The sequence below is a fragment of the Parus major genome, chromosome 1A, assembly GCF_001522545.3.
Source record: "Parus major isolate Abel chromosome 1A, Parus_major1.1, whole genome shotgun sequence".
NCBI classification, from domain to species: domain Eukaryota; kingdom Metazoa; phylum Chordata; class Aves; order Passeriformes; family Paridae; genus Parus; species Parus major.
The window spans coordinates 53,619,006-53,638,210 of record NC_031773.1 but is presented as its reverse complement, the minus strand read 5'-3'; the positions used below and the strand labels follow the sequence as shown (position 1 = coordinate 53,638,210).

The 19,205-nt window shown below is 40.3% G+C and overlaps 1 protein-coding gene and 2 long non-coding RNA genes across 14 annotated transcripts in view; 2 read left to right on the top strand and 1 right to left on the bottom strand.

The window, feature by feature from the left end:
- The window catches only part of TBXAS1 (thromboxane A synthase 1), a 258,727-nt gene that overhangs the window by 111,534 nt on the left and 127,988 nt on the right, over window positions 1-19,205 (top strand). The gene's annotated exons all lie outside the window — the stretch shown is intronic.
- Window positions 10,620-12,160, bottom strand: LOC117244479. The gene is made up of 2 exons (XR_004497673.1): window positions 11,442-12,160; window positions 10,620-10,719 (listed from the first exon to the last, which is right to left on the bottom strand). It is a non-coding gene; the product is annotated as an uncharacterized LOC117244479 (long non-coding RNA).
- LOC117244480 lies at window positions 12,582-15,499 on the top strand. Its single transcript, XR_004497674.1, has 2 exons — window positions 12,582-12,858; window positions 15,246-15,499. It is a non-coding gene; the product is annotated as an uncharacterized LOC117244480 (long non-coding RNA).

Here is a 19,205-nt window from a genome sequence, read left to right as displayed (position 1 = left end):
GGCAAATAAATGGTAGGTGTGTTTATGTGTATATTCCCAGCAAAGTATTGGATCTGGCAGATGGAAGAAGATGTGGCATTTTTCTTTTCCCAGATTGAAAACTGCTTTCCAATAAGCATAAAGAGCAATGATCTTTATTTCTACAGTGGTGAAGTGAGTTGAATACAAATCTTTGGAACTGAAGCCTTTTTTTCTTCCTAAGGTCACTTGAATAGTCTGAATGATACCATCACAACTGTTTTCTTTTGTGTGTGAATTGGTTTCCTTGACAACAGGATGTCAAATCAACTTTTCAGCTTTAATCAAGTCAAAACAATATATCCCTTCCATTCCAAAAGGCCTCAAGTCGGAGAGAATTATTTCAAGTAAGGCTTTTGTAGGTCACAAAAGCTTTTTTTTCCCTTTGCTCCCATGTGCAAATCCAAAGGAGAGGTGATGGTACTGATATTTTATAAAGAGAGACAATGCAAATAGTCATCACTTGTGAGTTTGTGCTGTGAAAACTGTTTTTTTCATACAGAGGTGGCTAAGATGGAGGCCAAGGCAGAAACAAACAGCTCTGGCTTGGTGCAAAAGCAGAGATGGAGCATTTCTATTCAGCAGGGTAATCTAAGCCACTGATGTGACTTTTGAAGAGGTCCTGCAACCGAGTGAAAATCTTTGATTTAGCTATAATTTGGAGTACCTTCTATAAAAATAAAATATGTGTGCTATTTCTTCATAACAAAAATGAAGTTGAAAACAATCCTATTTGGAAACAGTGCACTAATACATATTAAGATTTGTCCTGACTATTCCCCATGGCACATAAGACTTCTGCAGGAGAGTAGCCCTGTTTGCTGTGGAAATTATTGATTTATGCCACTCATTCTTTTGATGAATATTAATGCTATGTTACTTTATTTTCACCTCTGCCATACCCAGTTGTTCCATTTCGATTGTCGGTTAATGGCTACTGATTGGAAATATGTGATAAAAGCAGAGAGAGAAATAAATAGGGACAACATATTTTATGGAATCAGGAAAACAACTTCTACAATGTGAGAGCAAGTTAGTTTTGCTTTCTTTGTGCACTTAATATACATTTGACTGCTCTGCTGCAATTGCATCATTATGGCCTTACAGGACCATAAACATGTATGGCTGATTTGGAGTAAAAGAAATCTGCCAAAATAACTAGTATATTCTTGGCCCAGCAACATGCTACCAGTGATTGTAGAAAATCACTGACACATCCCCAAGTGGGCAGTTGATTGCTCTGGGATGAAGGAACTGCTTTTGACTGTAGCAATGCATTTGGATGTGGGGCAGAATGTAAGAGATCATAACACAGAACTCACTGTATATAATCAAAGAGTGAGAACGGATTAAAATTCAGTGCAATTTGTGGGGGGACAATGTTTCTTCATGTTGTTTTTAATCTGAAATAACTTGCAGCAGGTCAAACCCTATTCTTACTCTGCCTTGACATGAACACTCAGCTTTAACCTGCAGTGAGGAACTCTGAAGATGTCTGTAGTAGAAGGTTGTCAGTGTAGGTGCTTGGGGCTTTTCACTTTTGTGGATGGGACATGTGTTTCTGGGATTTGAGCATGTGGAATTTTACTCAAAGCCTTTTCCTTCCTTTTGCCGCCATCAAATACCTTGGGACAAACCTAAGGTGGATAGGGCAGGATCTCCTGCAGGGAGCAGCTGATGTCTTCATCATGGGCTGAATTTAACTGAAGAAACAATGCTAAAATTTATAGCTATTTTAATTTCACAAAGTTTTTTAATTCCTCTATTTCTAGCCTTATTCTGCTTTCTGTGGAAAAAAACGTAATTCCAGAAAAATTCCAGTATTATCTTTGTTTCTGAAGGCTCATATAAAGAAATAACTCAGTTTTATGAAAAAATGTTATCCTATTTGATTTCCTCTTTTGCACTGATGGTAGGGAGGTCTAATGGACTTACTACCTCTCTTATGGTACTTCCTTTAGTTTGATATTTTGAAGAATTTACTTTTTATATTTCAACTAGAGGAAATCATACCTGGACAGTAATAGGGAAAAACAAGCTTCCTGTTGTTGTTTTATAGCTCCTCATAATCTCTGTTACCTGTGTAACCTGATAGGGAATTTTGGTAGCCTCAATTGCCTGGATTTTTGTCCTCTTAAAAAGCAGTATGTTTTTTGGCCAGTGTTGGATCTTTCATATTTCATCAAGATTTATTTTCTTCTCACTGCTTTCTTCTATAGGTGTTGTGATAGGGTTCTTTAAGATTGTTGACCAGCCCCAGAATTGCTGATGTGGGTTAGAGTTATCTCTTTATTCCATTAACTACCTGCAAATTGTACAGTATAGCAGAACCCCTAACTTCGAGCACATGAGTAATCACATTAAAGTCAATGGTATTACTCAACAGGCTTCAAGTTAACCAGAAGTCTGTCTACCTTGCTGAATCAGGGCCATAAAAAAATAATTGCATTTGTGCCTTAAAAATATTTTTAGTGTTGTTGGTACACATAAGCACCTAGTTCTCTTGTTCCTGGAAGAAGTTAATGGGCAGAAAAATATTTCTTCTCCCTCCCCACCCTCTCTTGATAGCATTTTGCATGTAGACAATTTAGTTGCTCTTCTGTGAAATGTGTTAGCCATTCCCTCTGAAACTGAAAATATTATGGCTTAAATGGACAGAACAGTAGAACAATCTTAATGCTTATAAGTTAAACTTTCAGGTGCCTTTTTTTATATATGTATTATTATTATTATCATCATTATGAGAATTTGTCAATAGTAACCTGTTTTTTAAAAAGTTGTCTTTTAAAATGTAACTGAAACACAAAGATACTCCTGGCAGAAGCTCCAGGGCAGAATTCATGGTACAATGCTACACCTCAATCTGAATCTCCACACTTGTCCATAATTAGGTATTGGTTATAGTTAATTCCAGTGGTTAAATCAAGCTGCTGGAACAAGTCTTGTGAGTTACTTTTGGGTATATTATCATCATCAGTTTCTCCTCTTGTCTCTAGAGTTAACTGGTCTTTAAAACATAGCCTTCTGTGGGAATGATGCCTAAAGATTTACCCAAAAGTAAAGATCTACCATACTGTTCTGAGAGCTGGAATCTGTGCCACTGTTACAGGTGGAATAGTTTTTGTGACTGCCTAATCATTATTGGAGTATTTTACATTCTGCATGCACGGATCTGTGGGCTGCAGTTTATTGGCAAAATTTATGGTAAATTAATTGACTGGTTTAATTCTGGCATGTTTCAAATGTTCTTAGTCTCTGGAACACTGCAGATTGATACCTAGTGTACTAGTAATGTCAAAGGTGTTTATTGATGAGCAGCGCATAGCCACAGACAAATCTGTGTGGACTGTGATCCCCCATGAGAACTGTGAACTTGAGCTTGTGTACTCTGTGATAATTCTTGATTTGTTACTATAGCTTCTGTTTGTCCCAGTAAGGTCCAGGGATGTTTGCGTTCTATGCATTCACAGACAGAACTCAAAAGCCCACTGAAATGTCACAGTTCCAGCCCTGAGAGCAGGCAAAGCCATTTAGATGGAAACCTTTCGTGCAAGTGGTAATCTTTGCTCTGCACAAAGCTCTCCCACTCCTCTCTGAGGCTCCAGATGTTGCTCTGGAGTGGCTAAGCTGCAGGCATTTGCTCACTGTTGTGCTTTTTTCCCATTTGTTTCCTCCATCCAATCCCTTCATGACTCTGCTGCAGCTGCTTAAGCCAATATAAGTCGAAGACGTGATGTAATCTTTTACACTTCTGGAAAGAGTGTGAAATCCAACTGTATGAGACTGAGAGCATTTTATATGCTCCTAGCAATGCAACAAAGGGCACTGCCTGTCATCTGCATAGTGTTCCTGATACTTGTTTCTGTGCTCACAGTGTGTGCACACTGCTGAGATTGTAGCTCCAGCAAATTACTCTTTGTTTAGAGGAAGATCTCCTGGTTGGTTTGGCCTCACTGAAGGATTTGGCCAGTCACGGGACAGCTCTGTGAGGTTGGCCAAAACTGTGACAGCTCCTAAGATTGACAGTGGAAGCAGGAACAGGCCCTTGTACCATATCTAAGCATCTGAGGAGCCTGATTAAATCTTGGTCTGCTTCTCTGTGTTCATACAGCAGCCTTGGCTAGGAGGAGGTTTGAGCTCCATTTTCTCCTGCAGAAGTGTTTCTCTTTGGTTCCTTTCATGCTGGTACTGTGCAGCATTTAACTGTTGAAGCATAGTCCTTATGAGCTCCATCCTAGGATTATTTGAAGTTTCTTTTGAAAATATGCTGTCTGAGGAGTGTTTTACAGCTAATATACAGCACAGGTGATCTTTGATCTCTGCTGCCTGCTTCCTAGCTAATTAATGGTTAAAATGATAGCTTTAAAAGGAGTGAAACTGCTGAACAGATTGCTTCTTATCATATTACACCTGCATACCACAATGTGTCATCCTCATTCAAGGAAGGGGGAGGAAATATTCTGAGTTACAAAAACTAGTTCCTTAGACTTAATTTCACATTGCTCTACCATCTTCATTATCTATTGGAGCCCATATTTGTTAAACTTTTTAATAAGCTGTTAAGTCCACCTTGTAATTTCCCCCCCACTCCTTTCCATCATTTGGAAAGAAGCAGGTGGAGGGCTTTTAAAAGACTGAAAAACCTGAGGCATTATTTCAATATACCAATCTTCCTTTTGGATTGGTAAGTATGGGAAAACAGCAGTGTTGTAGATTTTGTTGTGCATATTAAATGCTTTCATTAGAATTTCCTCCAGCACTCCAGAAGTACTGATGCAAACCTAAAGCAGATACATGCAATATGCAATGTTCAGTAGCTATTAATGGTCTCTGACTTCACTCGCTATGTATCTGATTATGAACTGGTGTTCCCAGTGTCAAGCATGGTAATTTTTTAATGCATTTCTTGAATAATTTCCCCTTACTCTACATAGAGGGAGGAAAATGCATCATGCCTCTCAATGTGTGTGTGTGTGTGTGTGTGTGTGTGTGTGTGTGTGTGTGTGTGTGCATGTCCCCTTTCTTGGCAGCCTTTGAAGCAGATCAACTTTAATGCTCAATTCAGGAACTTCTGCCTGCCTGCCTTGCTCACTCCACAGGAGAGTCAAATTCCTGCCTCTCCAGTTGACTCTCTAATGCCAGTTTCCCCTTCTTTCTGGCAGTCCAAAGAAATTCAAAAGAAGCTTGTGACAGTTTTGCGACTGTGCTATGAGAAGCACCGGGCAAAAGGGATTTTCCTTTTCCACAAATCCCACACTGGGTCTGGAGAAGGATCCAGAGAAGAAACCGCAGATCACCAGCCTGTTGTCTGCAAGCCTAGCACGGGCTGGAGCATCCATGGCTCTGTCCCTTTCTCACCAGTAGGAGCCCCAGGATGCAGTTGCTTGTTAGACCCTCTCTGCACATGATAAGGAACCCTTAGGCAAGACCTCATGGGGCCTCTGCACCTTCGGACACCAAAGCATTGCACAGGAATGGATTGGAGATGTCTATTAATTAGTTTCTTAAAAATAGTTGTATTTTCCTTTGTGAGGGCAACTACACTTTGCCAGATATCTACAGAGGTGTTTCCAGTCAAGTGCTGCCTTCAGTGTTACTGTTAAAGTGGTGCCTTCAATGTCATGGTTCAGTTTGGTGGGGTTCGTTCTGGTTTTGTTTTTTTTCTATCCATGACCTTGACTTGTAGGCTCTGTGTTTATGCTTTTTCATACTTCCTTCCCTCCCCCACTAAATATTTGCACTGTGTTTTTCTTTCTCTTACTGCTGTCCATCCTCTTTAGCTCTATGCTATCTTTCCTCCATGCTCTAATTTTTATTCTTCCCAGCTTTTGTTATCCATGTTGAGTTGAAAGCAGTAACATGGCCTGACAATTTTAACATCATTCCAAGGTTTTTATGTAATTCCATAAATCTCTTCATTACTTTTTTATTGTTTTGTTATATATAGGTTTTAATTTTTCCCTCTACCTTACTAGTCTGTGGATCAATTTTAGTCTACAACATTTTAGTAGTAGAAAGGGGAACAAAATATCTCCTTTTTCTTTGTTGGTTTGGCACCATCCTAAAATTACCCTTTTTCTCTGTTTGACTATCTTTTTTCTTTCCCTGGAGACTCTGCTTTATGTCAGACCTTCTGCTGGAAGTGAACTGGGTATGACTTCATCAGGCAACAGGCAAAAGTATACCCCACTGCAGAGGAAGAAGTTGTTTTCATGTTACTATGTTCATTTTTTTTTCCTGTCTTTGGGAACATGGGATGAGCTGAGGCACCATTACCCCTGGGGATTGTGAATCTTTCTTTCCCTCCAGTAAATTTAGTGGCTAAACCTGAAGGCTGGTCTTGAAGGAGGATTTTAGTCATACCAATAAAATTCTACAAGTATAATTTGAAAAGCTACAGTAATGTCAAAAAACCTTCTATGCAGAGACACAGCAGCTCTGCAATGACAGACACTGCATCAGGGAAAAGACTGACAGTGTCCTTCAGTAATTATTGGGGTATACTCCCACAGGAGTTCTTTCTAGTCTAACCTTATTAAGATTCAAATCATGTCTTGTCCCAGAATCTCCTCTCTGCCCCATGCAAACAAGCCTAAAAATAGTGGTCTGGACCTTCAAGCTGTTGTTTACTTCAGTGTAGCTTCATTACAGATATAAAGTTATTGCTATTTGAAGATCTTGACCCAAGTTTAGGTCTCTCTCATGTTATATAACTTCAATTTTTGGATGATGGTACCTCCTGAATAAAATTAGGTTTTGTGCAGCAAATTTGAAGACATACCCAGACCTCTTAAAGTAGTTTACAGAAAAAGGAGTGAGCTGGGAGCAATGTTCTGACTCTGTAAGGTCTAGCAGCAGACGTTTTATCACTCAACAATAATCCAGGCTTTTCTGTCAATGTTGGAATCTATTTTATTGAAAAAAGATCTTGGCAAGGACACTGGGAATTGCTGCAGAGTCTTTCAAAGTGACATTATGAGAGGATCTTGGTTCTTCAGGACCGTTTATTGTACGGAACATTGTATGAAATACTCTGTGTGGAGGGCCAAAGTAAAATGTTACCAAAGCAGCCTAACAATTTTATATGTTCACTGGCTGTCCATTTAGGCCAGTAGGAAATAAGCTATGTTTGGGGCAGGAGAAACTCAGTCTCCAAGTACAGTACAGAGGCAAATATTAAACTAGGTCAGATGGCAATGTAACATCACATGGAAAGACACTAGTTTTGAAATATTAAATTCTATTAAAATAATTTAAATTTTTATTTTTGAATTAGAGAAGTATATTACAAAATGGGAAGATTAATATTTGAATTACCTAAACTTGCTCTTACTACAGACACGTATTTTCTCCTGTCTCAATGGCATTTTCTTTGCTTTTGTTCTGTAACTAATACAATTGGATTTTCATCAGTAGTGAAGAACAGAAGTTTGTGAAACTGCAATAATTTTCATCCTGTTCATTTCCTTAACAAAATATTTAAACAATACACAATTTGTAAGTGTTGGAGCAGACCCCTTTGATACACCACTGTGTTTATGCGACTCACAGGACTGCTCTGGGCATTGCATTCAGTGTATTTCCTAATCTTTTGCCTCTTTGGGGCTCACCATTTTGGATATTGGATTTCTGCAGGCAGCTGTACTTGTACTTTCAGGGGCTGGCACCTCTGAAATCCACAGGCTGTCCCTGCTGCCAGAGGAGTGGAAGCAGTGGGTTATACTGAGGTCAGAGGATGGGGAGTGTTGCTGGCAGTGCTGACCCTGCCATGCAGGCGTCATTGCCTACATACCGCCAGGTCTCTGCTGGATTTAAAAGGCTCCAGGTGAGAAGAGCATAATCAATAATTGCAGAAATTAAAAGTGGTGTCTTCCCATGCCTTCCTACCTTTTTCCCCTTCCTTCTTTGCCTACAGGACACAAAGCATCTGAATCCCCCAGACAATTGCTCATGCATTTACATTTTCATTTGCTTGGTTTATAGCAGGATTGTTCCAGCTTTTGGGAGGGGCAGCTATCAAAGATGTACAGGCACTGCCATTGTGTTTTATTGTTCCAGTCTATTTTTCCCTGTGAATGTAGGTGGGAGTTTTTCAGTGGGTTGGTTTTGTGGTTTTTTACTTTCTCTTTCTTCTAAGAATTTATAACCCTTTTATTGTCAGTCTTCAATCATTTTTGATAGATCAATATATTTACTTCAATGATGGTTCATCCTACAGTTGTGCTTGTATATTTTTTATTTATTTTTTTGCTTTGTTTATAGGGGTTATGAATAGATTCAGGGGGTTGTATCTCTGCTATACCTCTGTCATTGCATGAGGATCAAGTGCTTGAAATTTTCCCAGTTCATTTATATTTAGAAGGAATATGAGGTGTTTACATTGGTCTGTCTTGAAATCTATTGTTTTTTCCCTCTTTTCTAAGTAAACTTTGAGCATTTAGAAATGATGTTTTTTTTCAGAAGTGTTCTCAGAAATCTTAATCACGACTGCTGGTGTTTCATGTACTGCTTCATTGAACTGTTTGGAGGCAAGGGCTCTGGGAGACTGCTCTAGCAGAATCCAGGGATGTGGAGGGTTTGGGGAGTAGCACAGCAAGGCAGAATGGTAACGAGGACTCAGAATTGAAGCAGGTCCATGGGAATCCTGTGGTGTCCAGCCAAGCAGCTATGAGTGAGGCAGAGAGGAGAAATTCTTGAGTCTCCATCTCACTCATGTCCCCAGGCAGCCAGATGTGGACCTGGGACAGCTGTGAAGAGAGCTCACACATGTTCAGAGCAGTGTCACTGTGATTTGCTGTGTTCTGGCTGGGGCTCAGTAGAAGGGGTGGGTGAACATGACTCGCCAATGAAGGTGAAAGGGTATGGCTTTGGAAGAGAGGGCCACATGTACTATTCCATCCCCAGGGATTTGGGTTGTTTCATGATAAAGTAATGTGTATGCCATTTGTTATGCCTTTCTTCCACCACAAAGAAGGGAGCAGCAAAGGAAGTGTGTTTGTTACAACTGATAGTATGTAGAACTTGGTAAATGGAAAATAGGTCAACTAGGTAGTGCTCTCACAGTATTACAGTTTGAAACATGATCTGTATCTTATGACTACACATTAAATATGGTAAAAAAATCCCTGAACCTGCATGGATTTCAGTGAGGTTTAATAATTTAAACCAGATGAGCATATTAGCTGCTTGTAGGATGTAATCCCCATAGTTGCCTTACCAGAGCCATATACACCCTGGGGTTTGGTGCATTTATTCTTAGGCTGAAATAATTTGCCATGTTATGAAAGCTGTGACTCAACTACTTCTCAGCAGTGTGTTGTCCATTTGTAACAGCAGATTTTCCTGGAAGTCATTACTTTGGAGCACCATTGTCAGCTGTACACATCACTCCTGCTCTTCTTGTCCTTTGTGGTACAGATTTGCTCGTTGTTGTTAGTGAGGATGTTACTGCTGATACACAAGCTATCAGGTTTTTCTGTTCTTTTCTTTCTTTTCTATCTCTGTTGAATTGCAGTTTCCTTTGTCTTCTGTGTGGTGCACTGAAAGAGGTTAGGAAATTTATCATGGTTATTTTTAATGGGTTTTTAAAGTTTCTCACGACACAGATTGAATTGATTCAGGAAAATTTCCTGGAGCTGTAGCATTGTACTATTAAAAATAATTTTATCATTGCAATTTTTCTGTAAGAAAATACATCTATTTTTCTCCTTCTATGCTATAACAAAGCCCTGCTTTCTAATGTTTCTGCGTGGTCAGATATTAACCATTTCCCTAGATAATTTAGGTGGGTCATGTGTACTGCTAGCATTTTTATTGTAAGGAATTCTGCTAGTGGTTTCATGATAAATGCATCAAGCATTGGGAAATTACTTTTATTAGTGTACATTTAATAATGCTTTAACAAAATAAATGGGTTTGTGTGTGTGTTTGTCTGAAGAATGTACAGAAAAAGTACATGCTGCTATAGGTAAAAAATTCATCTTTCCTGTGTGCATTTGGTATCCTGTAGCATAAAAAAGTACATTCCCAAGAGCTCAGTAGGTGGTTACTATCTTTTTTTTCTTTGTTTAGACATGTTTTTTTAGGTAGATCGTACAAGAAAAGTGCATCCCAATGACTGTCCCCCTCGTGGCCAGTCTGACAAGCCTTTCCTTCCCTGAGCAAGGCTGTCCATTGTTGGCCAGGATCTGTGTCTTTATTGCACACAAAACAAATGAATGCTTGTGGCTTCCCACTTATGAAACCCTGCTTTCACTTGCTTAAACTTCAGATATTTTCAGACTAGTAACCAGGACCAAGTCAAAGTGTTGCTTCTTATTCTACAAGACAGCCTATTGCATGTGTAGCTACGTGAATTCAATTTGGCTTACTCACTCCATCATGCTATGTTTATGATGCAAACCCCCCCTCCCCCCGTCTATTCAGTCCTATCTATTATTGAAGAATTAAAATATTCTAATATCAAGACAGTTTTATTTCAGAAATGCATGCATCTGCATTAACACAAGCAGAGCAAAGGTATTAAGAGGGATGGTATACAATATAATGTAACTCTCATTGATTTAAGATCAAAATGCTAGTAAGAAGGAGTAGACTGAAAGAAAATTATGTACATGTTTATTTCAGATACATTCAAAAATAAAATATTGTTTTGTCCACCACTGCTGATTCTATTTACAGGAGGCAGATGAGCTGTCATTCCTATAAAGAAATGAAAGATAAAGTGCAGAATTAAAACAAACAGAAATAGCCTACTGATTTTGAATGTCTCTGTTCTGAATGCTGCTTTTGAAGACATGTATGAGGATATGTCTTTTCAGCTGATAGGAATACTTGGTGTGTTCTGAAAGCCTTTTCTCCAGGGCTAAAATGGCTAAGCAAAACTGGAGAAGTGAAGAACTCCAGTTGCACTTGAGTTCTGGCCATGATAAGTAAAGGATGCATGAGATGAACCTTGCAGAAGGACAGTTATGGTTGGTTTTTCTGTGTACCCTGATGTCAGGTCTCGGGGAGGAAAAATAACATAAACTTCAATTTTATCATGGTCAGAAAGGCCTTATGACAGGCAGCAGTCAGATCACACAGGCTTTGTTTTAGTTTTCCTGGAATGTTTGCTTATATGAAGTTTAGTGATGGGTGTATAACTATAAACTTTATTACACTTGTTTTTTTTTATAGTCAACCTGCTTTATCATCTGCTGTATCTTGTGATGTTGTAGTATCACAAATTATATTTAAATCCTTTGACCATCTTCCTGTTTTGTTTTCTCCGTATGGTCGCACATATGCTCTCCTCTTTTTGTCTCCTGTCCCCAAATTTTTCTTGGATTCTGCACTGTGACACACACATGCTTCCCTGTTTTCTGGGACACTGAGGATCCTCCCTGGCTTCATGGGCACGTGTTCAGATAGGTCCCCCATACCTTGCTAGAAAGCAGTCCTGCATTGCATTCCCCTCCTCCACATGTTCTCTCAGCCATATTATTCGATGTAGCATCACAGTCGTATCCCTCATCTTCTGCAAGTCTGCTGCTCTGTCTCCATTTATCTCGTATGAAATGGCTTTAGCCCTGCCAGGGTAATGCTGCCTGTTGTTTCCCAGAAATTGCTTACCTGTCTGTCAAAGGAAGCTGCTTAGAGCTCCTAACTAGAAATCGGGATAAGGATTCAGTAGACCCCTATCCCTTCCTTGCACGGGAAAAAAAAAAAAAAAGACAAAAGGTTACCCTTGTCTAGATGAAGTAACATTGTCTGCTTACCCTCCCCAGCCATCTTGTAAGTTTTTTCTTTTCATTCCACTGTAGAAATAGGTAGCACTGTTGAATATAAATAATAGGCTCATACAAATCCATACAAATGAGCACTGTGTTCATAATAGCAAGTAAAGTTTGGAGACACAGAAAGTTTGCTATCTTTCAGAAGTAGCTTTCCCTAGAAATAATAATCCAGTGTTCTGGAAAAAGTAACCTGATGGGTTTTCCCTCAGGGTATGACAGAGGAGTAATTTAGTAGTGAATTAGGTGCAAAGAGCAAAAGATGAGACTGTTCTCACGCTGCATCTCGAAAACCCGCAGAAAGGCCAGGCACAGAAATATGCTGAAAGCCACAGGAAACGCCTGCTGCACCATCACATGAGGTCAGTCAGGCATAGCGTGCTTTAGCGAGCGCAGACAAAACAAGCTCTGGTGAAAATACCACAGTCTAAACACGAGTAACAAAACACAGACTAATACAGCCCAACTTGGTGGGAAGCGCCATGGGAAAAGATTTAGAAACATTCTTCTGGCACTCTTGCTGAGGTGAAGAGCTACGAGGACTTCCAGCGTCACCCAGTCACAATAGCACCACGCACCCACGCAGGAGGAGTGACTGGTTTCTTATTAATATCACAGTACTTCTCATTTCCAGTAGCATCCTGTAAAAGCAGTAGCCTATTTACAGCTTTCATTTGGCATTAATGAAGTGGAATACTGATGTAGCTAATCAGCGCTAGCGGTATGATGCAAGCACGCGGAGCGGCGGCGGCAGCGGTAATCATCTTAGCCCAGTTGGCAGGATAAAAATAACCCCTGCCAGCGCTGGGAAGTGGCAGCTCCCCGGCTGTGGGGGAGCACAGCCCACGACCCCGTGGCTCTGCTCTGCCCTGGAACCCGGCTTCTGCTGCAGCCCACCTGAACGGAGAAAAGAAACAATTGTTATCCCTGTCCTTCCCTTTTGCTGCTTCTCTCCCCAACCTCTGAACGTGGGTTTGCGTTTTTCTGCTTGCACTTAGGTCTGGACTCAGATTGCCCCAAAAACCAAATGGATGTAGATTGCCGAATATGCTTGTATAATTCAGAGGTTTGTTGTTTTTTTTTCTTTCCCTCTTCGTGGCACTTTGTGAGCTTAATTTAATCTCTGTCATTTCTTATATGTGGGTAAATGTCATCTACTTCATTTCATGAATGAATTAACACAGCCATGCAGAGGCTGTGTCTCCTGCACTGCTCACTTGGAAGGGGGAAGGGATTAGTAAATGTGTGTGACACCCTCAAGTTGCTAAACCCTGAGGTTAGAGATGCTCAGAAACAGATTTCATTTGCACCCTGGTATAAGTTACTTGAAAAGAGTCATCAACTCTGTACATTGTAATGGCCTCAATCAGCCCTCCTTCTCTTCACTGTCAACGTTAAATATATTACTTTAATACCCAAGTCTCTTACTGGACCTGACAAGGGAGGAGCTCCTTTAAAAACATCTGTGCTTTTAGTGGTGGGGAGAAGATAAATAATCCCAGAATTTTCTTCCCTTTTTTTGATACTTCCTTAAGCATGTCAGAAGGCAGAGGCCTCCTGGCAAGGTGTGAGTTTGAGATAGCGCAGAGGTTCTTGGTATGTAGAAGATAGCATTTTTAATCCCGAGTGTGTGGACAAAGAGTTGGGTGCATAACTGTACAGAGCAGCACAGGAAGTGTGTGTGAGCAAGCATTTTAGGTTACGTGATATTTTTAATGCACCCAGGAATTAAATTAATAGTCCCATGTGCTTATTTGAAAGCTTTCACAACATGAAAAGAAATGTAGTTCATTGAAAAATGAAATGGGGAACAGTTTATTCTTAAATAGAAATGAGTATGGCCATGCCTCTTTTTTTCATGAATTTACACAATGAGCAGGATTAGTCTCTAGATGAGGTGTGTGAGTGTGTGTGTGTTGGCAGAGCTGTGCTCTGAAACTTTTCTCTGTACCTGAGACTTCTCAGCTTTACCAGGGCTTCATTTTAATGTGAAGTAATTTCACCTGGTTATAGGGTATTGTGTTTTGGGGTGGTTTTGTTTGGATTTTCCTCTCTTAAATTAATGTTAATGTGTTAATGGATGTTTTGTAGTTCTCTAATCTGCAGATACTCAACTTGTGAGTGCTTTATAAAAGTAGTCTGGGGAAGCATTTTGCCAACTAGAGTCACAGCCTAGGATGCAGAACAAATGGCACAGGAGTTAGTTCCCAACATTCCCAAAGAAAGCTGTAGTGCAATTTCCAGGGGTTCGTAGCAGCTGAGAAGCTCTGTTTTCACAGGGTGTGAACAGGAAAAAAAAAAAATAAAAAAGGTGATTGCTGGCAATTCCCATCTCCTCCATACTTGACTGTCCCCCAGTCCCTCAGATGGAAAATGGGAGATATTATTTGTTTTCCTCAATGTTGTTTCAGGTTATTTAAGTTGTAGCCTCTACAGGCCTAGAATAAGATTTCTACATATTAATATCTCCTGTCAAATTAGGATATGGGGCTCTTGAACACCTTTAGCTGCTAATATAACATGAATAATACTCATGGTACTTGACAAATTTGTCCCACTCCTTTCCTTTCCTCTCAGCCCAAACCAACCCTTTCTGTGCAGACTATGTTTGGGTTTTGCAGCTGTTCATTATGTATTGCTTAGTCCTACCACATCTGAATTGCCTTCGAGCACTGAATGGGGACAGTGCTATGACAAATCAATTTTCTGACCTTTGAAATAATTAAGTAAGTAAGGCTGGGCTGCAGGCCTATTTTAAACAAGCATAGTGCTATTAGTTTTTACCTTTCTCTGCCTGCAATGAAAGGGTGTCTCTAAACAAGAGGCAGAGTGATTGAGGAACTTCTTTTAAGGAAGAGTCACCTAAAATCAGCCTTTTCCCACCATATCTCTGTGTCTTTTTACACCTCTCCTTCTCCCTCCTGCTTTTTTAAAAAAATTGTTCTTTGCTCTTCCCTGAAGAAAATAACAATAATAAAGTATTCTATTTTCATATGGCTCTACAGATGATCTTGTGTACTTAACCAGACCACAGCATAGAAAACAAGGCCTTGCTTATTGCCTAACAGCATATATATGTTTTATGATTTATGTGGTTGTAATACATGGGGCTGATAATAGATAGGAAGATCAAAGTCTTCTGTGAATTGACAGCAGTACTGTAAACAAGGTGAAAGGGTTGCAGGTGTTTCCCACATGGATGTTACACAAAAACATATGGCCCTTTGCCATAAGGTACTGTATGTGCTCTCCACCTTTTCCTGTGTAACAAAGCAACGTTGCTTTGAGCTTTGTTCAGAGAGCACGGCCATGGCTCAGGAGCTGGGAGATGCTGTTGGCAGTAATGTCCATGCAGAGTGGCCAGGATGATCTTGGGAGCATGGAAAGGCTAATGCTAAATTGTTCTTTCAAATTAAAAGTAGCTGATTAATCCTCTTTGTCATCTGATAACAGAAATCTGCATTCTGGAGGGATCCCTGTCAAACATTGGGAAGGAAGATGATGGGCTGAAGTGTTTCAGGAGAGACTGTGCAATCCAATGTGCCTTTTGTCTCACCACTCCTACTTGCCAGGCACTGGATGTGGGGTTGAGACACCTAGACCACATCTCTGCAGAAAGTGATGGTGGTGCAAGAGCAAGCCTGCAGATATCATTGCTGGATTGCTGTTTATTCTTGTGGATAAAAGAAAAGATGTGCTTAGCGAATGACTACGTCATTGTAAAGAGGACTGCAACATCCTGGGTGAACCCTGAGCACAAGAATCTCTGTCTTTCTCATTAATTGCCTTAAGAGGGGTGCTTGTCTGCTCTTAGGAACAAAGCTGCTGAAGCTGGGTGTGGTGGGTGTTTGTAGCCTCTCCAGTTATTGAAACACTTTTAATGAAGTTTGTTTTTAGGCTCAATACCCTGTGACAGAACCACCTCCTTCACCTTCGAGCCCTTTGGCAATCTTTGCTGTTTTCACAGCTTCTGGGAATATGTCCTCTTCTGAATGCTTGTGAAAGCCCTTTTGCCTGGCCATCCTGGGGATGATGGCTTGTGCACCATCAGCCTGCTGGGACAATGGCTTCTCATCCACATTTCCATCTGCTGGAGGAAGCTCACACTGTACTTGTGCTGTTGATGTACTGGTACCAGGCCTTTTCTGTCTCACCATCCAATGGAGCTAAAGCTACTGGTCCAAGATGGGAATTTCTTTCACTGTTCTGGAGGGCTGCAGTTTAAACTGAAATATAATAGAAATTTCCCCAACAGCATAACTTGATTAACCAATGCCTCATCTACACAGGAAAATGTGTCTCCATGTGTGGTTCATGAAGTTTATTTTTGCTGATGTGGCAGTGTTACAACTGATCTCCATGTGGACAGAGGTGCATTGCCCCAAGGGTGTCATGCTGCGTGCATGAATTCTTCCTTTTCTGCATGAGCAGGCTAGGTATTCCCAAGTATTTGCTTTACACCCTGAAAGCCCTAGATGAAAATATTATAAAGTGTTGGGTCAAGCAGTGTAAGGGTACAGTAGCTAAAGGTAGGGCTTCTGTGTGTGAATGAGCCCTGTGGAAAGATTAACCTAGGAAAAGTTAATAAAAAGTGCAGCCCTAAATTATTCATGAATCCATTTGCAATGTGCTTGCCCAGAGGCTTTTGTTTTTCTCAAACTCTTATTTATTAAAATCTGACAAGAATATCAGGTTTTGTTCAATAATAAATCTAAGTCTACATGAGACTAGTGATATCCTTATCCAGTGATACAGAATCAAAATGAAGTTACATGGCAGGGGTGAATATGTTATTTACTTGGGAAGAATAGATTATTGTTCAGGAGGATTTTATCTTTTACTTGCTATTTCAAAACAAGTGAAAAAACCCCAAAACACCTAGTTGTGAGATAGCCTCTTGTTTTGTGACTGGAGCCTTGATTCTTCAAAGGATTTAAAATATATTAAAACTCAGTTAAGCATCTTTCTGGCAACTTTTCAGGTTCCAAACACGTGTTTGCTGAATGAAATAGCTCAGGTGATCTTGTTTTGTGCTTAGTTCTACTTATCCTTTTTCCTTAACTTCAGGGAAAGACCATGGAAGTCATGCTTTTGGCTTATGGATTTTAACTTCCAAAGTATGTCCATACACAGCTTCATCTTTTTATGTCCTAGAAAAGGTTAGAAAGATTGTACACAAAAAGTAGGAGAATGGAAAAAAGGCAGAAAGAGAGATTTTACTGTTTGGGATCCAAAAATGTGTGTGCTTTGTAACAGTCATGCCTTAAAAAATGGCAGAACTTTGCTTAAAAGTCAATTTAAGTAGTTGGTTGTTTTTCTTTTCCCCCCAGCATCTTCAATTTATTATTTGTAGGGGATTTTTTTCCCCCCTTTTTCTCCTTCTCTGCCCTAATTTATAACTGCATAAAGAAAGGAGAAACAGGTGCCTATAGCTAGAAAGTTAGAGAAGAATAAATGAAAAAGAAAGAGCTTAGCTGTGGAAAGAGAGCTGGGAGTTCAGGTGACGGGTCTGAGTTGGAGGATGATGAATAGATTTGTTTGCATAAGCTTGGCTTCTGAGTAACTTTCTCATAAAAGCAGCTTGAGTAGGAGATGCTCCTGTCCCAAGTTTTTAGTCCTGAATGCTTTCAAGCACAAAATGCACTGTGACTTAAAGACTCCTGCTGTGGGTATCATCCTGTTATCCCAGTGGATGGGAGCTGGAGCTTTGCAATTTCCCAGGTTTGAAATAAACTAGAAATGTGTCTCCCTTGCACACACATGATTTGCCTGATGAATCATGTGGTACCCCTTGCTGGTCAGAGTTAAACTGTCTGAGCAGACATAACCAGCTTCCGACTGAGATTTGGTGTCAGGAAGTTGGTCCCTGTGAAAAGCTGTTTGTTGCAGGACCATCAGTGACAACCAATAAATGTGACAAGGAACTCACTAAACTTGGAGGGAAGAAAAGCGAGGTATGAGCATGAGAGGTCAGTATTCATGGCCGGTCATTCTGAGTAGGTTCAGAGCAACATCTTTGCCTTGAGAGCTTGTGTTGCCTTTCTGATGACAGAAAACTGTACAAAGTACATGCAAAAGTTCTGTGCTGAAGTTCTGCTGAAGTCTGTGATCAAAACCCTCTTTAATCTGAGGTATCAGCTCTTTTTTATGCACCTATGAGGATTCTGAATAAAAGTTTGACCATTACAGACACCTACTTTTGCTGTGATTGAGCAAACTGGGAGGGGTGAAAAAGGTTTACCTTGATAGACCATACCAGCCATATCTAATGTTTCAGTAGAGCCTGTGGGTTGCAGTTGGGAAATAAAAGTTCTCTCTGGAAACCCACAAGAGAGGAAAAGATGATGTCTTCCTTCTCAAAGAACATTGTGTTCTTGTTCTTCTCTGCCATTTGTTTTTTACAAGTTTTGGTGGTAGGGAGGTCAAACTGGACTGTGAAATCTTACTTTGGAATCAAGATAATTGTCTGATTTGTTTGCTCTTGAAGAAATCAGGCTGCTGCAGCTTCATTGCCATGGGAACCCCTAGTTACTATATTTAATCCAGCCTAGGGTTTGCTTGTCTATTTGGTTGCTGCAATGTTGACAGGTGATAAGCAATATATCGATACGGAGCTATAGCACCAAAATGATTAGGCATGGATATTACTGTGGTATTGCAGCATCTGTGGTATTGCTCTTGTCTTCTGCTGTGAGCTGCTGGCCCTCCAGTGCCTGCTTCCAACCTCTTTCTCTCTCCTGGTGGAGAAAAGAAAGCTGGAGTTTTTGGTCCAGCAATCAACAAAGGTAGGGACTGCAAGCAGCCTCTGCTTGCTGGTCGTGATTCTTCCTCCCCCAGCAGAGCAGCCGACCATCGAGTGCCTGGCAGGCCTTGCAGGAAATGGTGCTGGAAAAGGGAGCTCTGCACCTGTAGAAATTGTAGGCTTGACATGGGTCCCAGTCCCTCTGCAGCATCCACAATGGTGTGTCGTGGGTTTAAACTAATAACTAAGAAAATTACTTACTTCTTGCTGTGAGATATGGATTAGAACAAGAGCAAAACAGGCATAAAAATTAAAAGGAATAAAGAAAGTTTATTGACAAACTACAGTAATAAGAACACCAGAATAAACTTCCAGAAAAACCTTTTTCAATCCCCTATCTACTCACTATTCCCTTGTTCACATGACAACAGAGACAAAAACTTTGGAACTTTGGTGGTTAAAACAGTCCCAGTTCTTGCTACAGTCTTTTCACCAGTCTTTGTAAAGAAACAGAAGTTTCTGCCTGTTAATTTATGGAGTTTCTCACAAGAAAACTATTTTTGTTATAGTTTTCCATTGCCCTGATACCAGCTGCCCAGAGCTGCTGTTATCAGAGCCCACCCCTCCCATTTTCACATCACTCTGAGGTGTGTATGGGCCATGAGTCTAGG